Genomic DNA, 5,413 nt, shown 5'->3' with positions numbered 1-5,413 from the left:
GTGCCTGGTTTACTTGAGGTGCTGTTGCTATGAGATAGTCAGGTATCCTCGCCCGCACAAAAGCGGGTCATGAGTATCGTAAGGGCTGCCATGGATTTCGGCTTCTCTTGGCCGAGGTGTCGGGCGAGCCACTCGTCACGGATGTTATGCTTAAAAGCCGCTAGGGCTTCGGCATCCAGACAGTCGACGATCTGGTTCTTTTTAGTTAAGTACCGAGTCCAGAATTTCCTGGCTGACTCACCGGGCTGTTGGATTATATGACTTAAGTCATCGGCATCCGGAGGTCGGACATAAGTACCTTGGAAGTTATCAAGGAATGCATCTTCCAGGTTCTCCCAACTGCCAATGGAGTTTTCGGGCAGACTGTTCAACCAGTGCCGAGCTGGTCCCTTGAGTTTTAGCGGGAGATACTTGATGGCAGGGAGATCATCACTGCAGGCCATATGTATATGGACAAGGAAGTTCTCAATCCATACCGCGGGATCTGTTGTTCCATATATGATTCAATGTTTATGGGTTTAAACCCTTCTGGGAATTCATGCTCCATTACTTCATCAGTGAAGCATAGGGGGTGTGCGGCGCCTCTGTGTCGGGCTATGTCGGGACACAACTTGGATGGAGCCGGTCTGTGATAATCGGCCCAGACAGGTTTGTATTTGTTATATCCGGCTTGATGGCCGTCGCTGCGCGTTGGGGCGCACCCCCGCGGCCCATAGATCAATCTGGTTTGTCCTGCTCTATTTTCCAAGTCATACCACAGGTCATGTGTGTATCCCCGAGTTGTTGTGTTTGTTCGGCGAGGAAGCGCCGGCTGGCGTTCGGGCTGAATTGCCGTTTTATCTCGGCCACGTGACGGTCGGTCAGCCGCATTATGCGCCGGTAGTGCTTGCTCCAGCGCCTCGTCATCGAATTGAGGTAGCAATTTGCGCTTCGGGTAACTTTTGGTTGGGCGTTCGAGTCCATATTCCTCGGCCGCCAGGACCTCAGTCCATCTATCAGTGAGCAGATCTTGATCAGCTTGAAGCTACTGTTGCTTCTTCTTCAGGCTCTTTGCCGTGGTTATAAGCCGGCGCTTAAAATGCTCCTACTCGACGGGATCCTCTGGCACTCGTCGTCGAGGCTCACCTCATCCTCGGAGGGAGGCATGTCATTGTTGTCCTTCGAGTCGTCGTTCATGGCCTGTTCATCAGGGCTGACTCACCCGTCTTCCCGTTCAGCCTGTTTGAAACTTGGCTTGGCGGGGTCTTCGTTGTCTTTGGCACCGTCCGGAGTGTTATTTTCTCTTCTGTCGGTATCACTATGTTTACCATGGCGTGATTTAGAGCGGCGCCGCTGACGTCGGTGTTTTGGCTGCTTCTCAGGAAGCTTATCCTCAACCGGATCCTTTTTGTCATCGCCATTGTCTTCTTTGGGTGTATCCACCATGTATATGTCGTATGAAGAGGTGGCTGTCCAGCACCCTGTGGGCGGTGGTTCCTGTTCTTCTCCGACATCGTCGTCCATACCGTCGATGTCTTTGTAGTCAAAATCAAGCATGTCGGTCAAATCGTCGACAGTGGCTATCAAGTGGGTGGTGGGTGGGTAGCGAAGTTCTTCGTCGTCCACTTCCCACTCAAGCCGGACATAGTTCAGCCAAGAATCTCCTGACAAGGAGAGAGACTTTAATGAGTTTAACACGCCGCCTAGGGGTGAGTGTTGGAAGATGTCCGCGGAGCTGAACTCTAAGATTGGCGCCCCGTCGATGGGTGTGGATACACGCGGTTCGGAGCCTATAGTCGGAGACGAGTCCGAGGTTCTGATGACACAGGCCTCGTTGGAGGTTAGATCTGTGTTCGGCTCAAGCGCCGCTGAGTCTGCGGCCTCCATGGCGAGGTTGAGCTTCTCGTCCTTGGATGGTGTGCTCTGCTCTGGATTTAGGGCCGGAGCGGTTACAGGCGCTATCTCCTGAGCACAGCCTGATGACAGATTTAGGTCATGTTCATCGGTGATACGGTGCGGCTGTCGTGGGTTTGAATCCGTCGAAGATCAAATCTCCGCAGATGTCGGCGGTGTAGTTCAAGCTTCCAAACCTGACCTGATGGCCACGGGCGTAGCTGTCGATCTGCTCCAGATGGCCAAGCGAGTTGGCCCGCAGTGCGAAGCCGCCAAATACGAAAATCTGTCTGGGGAGAAAAACCTCACCCTGGACAGCGCTGTTGTAGATGATTGAAGAAGCCATCAAGCCTTATGGTGACGACATAGTGGAACTCTCAATGAAAGCACCAATGTTGGTGTCAAAACCAGCGGATCTCGGGTAGGGGGTCCCGAACTATGCGTCTATGGCTAATCATAACAGGAGGCGGGGGACACAATGTTTACCCAGGTTCGGGCCCTCTCGATGGAGGTAATACCCTACTTCCTGCTTGATTGATCTTGATGATATGAGTATTACAAGAGTTGATCTACCATGAGATCGTAGAGGCTAAACCCTAGAAGCTAGCCTATGATTATGATTGTTGTTTTCCTACGGACTAAACCCTCCAGTTTATATAGACATCGAAGGGGGCTAGGGTTACATAGAGTCGGTTACAGAGAAAGGAATCTTCATATCCTAACTGCCAAGCTTGCCTTCCATGCAAAGGAGGGTCTTATCCGGACACGGGACGAAGTCTTCTATCTTGTATCTTCATAGTCGAACAGTCCGGCATATGCATATAGTCCGGCTGTCTGAGGACCCCTTAATCCAGGACTCCCTCATAGGGCGCGCAACCGTTTTGGAGGGGCGGCTCGATAGGCCATGCAAAATACACACCACACCGGATATCGTGCCAACACACAGTCTTAGAGCATGTTGGATACTTCGGCAGGTGGCCAACAGCGGCGAGGATCTCCTCATAAAAAACACCACAGAGCAACATCCCACAGAACACAACACTACAGTATTGACAGTCTTCGAGACTTTCGCCTTAGGTAACAGGCGCAAGAGAGCACTCCGCGTCCTCGCTGAAGTCTGCCAAGTCGTAGCAATAAACCCCTGGAACAACACGGCCATAACATTAAGTGCCAGTTACGAACCGCAGTTCAGAATAGTCCGGGCACCAGCCGCCTTGGTCCTCAGTCCAATCATGGACGGCTTACGGCTTACCAAAGTTCTCATGGACGGCGGTAGCGGACTAAACCTCATTTACGAGGAAACTCTCAACAAAATGGAAATAGACAGGAGCCACATTGAGTAAAGCAGCACAACCTTTCGAGGAATTATTCCCAGCCGGGAGGCATAATGTGCGGGAAAAATCACACTCGATGTGGTATTCGGCACGCCGGAGAATTATCGGTCTAAAGAGATAACCTTTCAGGTGGCCCCTTTCACTAGTGGATATCCCGCCTTGTTGGGGCGGATGTGTTTGTGAGCTTTCAAGCTATACACCATTACGGGTACATGAAGCTCAAGATGCCCGGGCACAATGGAATTATCACTCTTGCCAGTGATCTGGACACAACACTCTGCACCGAAAACAAAACTGCCGCCTTGGCTCTCGAAGCATTGTCCGAATCCCTCGCGCCCGAAGAATTAACTGCATTACGCTCCAAAGTGGATAAGGACGACGTGATACTCGATAAGCGATCCAAGTCCACCTCCTTTAAACCAGCGGACGAAATAGTCAAATTCCAAGTCCACCCAATGGACTCCACAAAGACAGCATCCATCGGGGCGCAGCTGGACCCCACAATTGATGTCGCACTGCGGGCGTTCCTACGCGAGAACTGGGATATATTCGCCTGGCACCCTTCTAATATGCTGGGGATCCCACGCAGGCTGGCCGAACACAGTCTCAACATACTTAAGGGATACAAGCCGGTCAAGCAAACACTACGGCGCTTTTCATAACCCAAACGACAAGCTATGGGAGAGGAACTAGCCAAGTTACTCGAGGCCGGATTCATCAGAGAAATAAAACACCCGGATTGGCTAGCAAACCTGGTGATGGTACCAAAAAAGGATAAATCATGGCGCCTATGTGTTGATTTTAAAGACCTCAACAAGGCTTGCCCTAAGGATCCCTTCCCTCTCCCACGCATCGATCAGATTATCGATGCTACCGCGGGACACGGACCATTGTGTTTCCTCGACGCATACTCCGGATACCATCAAATCAAGATGACGGAGTCCGATCAAGCTGCAACAGCATTTATCACCCCACACGGGCCTTTCTGCTTCAACACTATGCCTTTCGGGCTCAAAAACACCGGTGCCACCTACCAACGCATGATTCAAACATGCCTAGAGAAACAAATCGGCAAAATAGTTGAAGCATATGTCGATGACGTAGTCATCAAGACTAGACATGCCGAATCTTTAATAGACGATCTAAGGCTCATGTTCGACAACCTCCGAACATATGACATTAAGCTCAATCCGAAAAAATGTGTTTTCGGCGTAGCTGCTGGGCTTCATCATTCCCAATAGAGGAATTGAAGCAAACCCAGCTAAAATCCAAGCTTTGTCACAGTTGGCTACCCCAACAGATCTCAAGCAAATCCAGAAACTAACTGGATGCGTGACAGCTTTAAGCCGCTTTATCTCCAAATTGGGAGAAAAGGCATTGCCACTTTATTGCCTTCTTCGACGAACCGAACACTTCGAGTGGACGGACGCGGCGACGACCGGACTAGAGGAAATAAGGGCTCTTTTAGCAAGCAACCCAATCCTAGTCGTGCCAAATGTTGGCGAACCCATGTTGTTATACATAGCTGCAACACACCAAGTTGTGAGTGCGGTGCTCGTCGTCGAACGAGAGGAGGACAGACACAAATTTCTGGTTCAGAAGCCGGTATACTACGTCTCTACTGTCCTCACACCATGCAAATCCTGGTACCCACATTATCAAAAAAATAGCATACACGGTCTTCATGGCATCCCGGAAACTACGACACTACTTTCAAGAGTGTTCAATCACGGTGGCCTCTGAAGTACCACTCAATGACATAATAAACAACCATGATGCCACGGGCCGGATTGCCAAGTGGGCCATCGAGATCCTCCCATTCGACATCACATACAAACCATGGCAAGCCATTAAATCCCAAGTATTGGCAGACTTCGTCGCCGAATGGACAGAGGCCAAACTCCCTAAAGAGTACGGCACATACTCCCACTGGATCATGCACTTCGACGGCTCTAAAATGCTGGCAGGTCTGGGAGCAGGCGTTGTCCTCACATCCCCCACTACAGATACAGTCCAATACATACTCCAAATATTATACACAGACTCCAACAATGCAGCCGAATATGAGGCTCTGTTGCATGATCTTCGGATGGTCGTCTCCATGGGCATTCAGCGCCTAGAAGTGCGTGGGGATTCAAACCTTGCAATATCTCAAATAAATGGAGATTTCGAAGCCAAAGATCCGAAAATGGCGGCCTATCGTAATG

This window comes from Triticum aestivum, chromosome 7B (genome assembly GCF_018294505.1).
Source record: "Triticum aestivum cultivar Chinese Spring chromosome 7B, IWGSC CS RefSeq v2.1, whole genome shotgun sequence".
NCBI classification, from domain to species: Eukaryota; Viridiplantae; Streptophyta; class Magnoliopsida; order Poales; family Poaceae; genus Triticum; species Triticum aestivum.
This window is presented reverse-complemented; position numbering follows the sequence as displayed.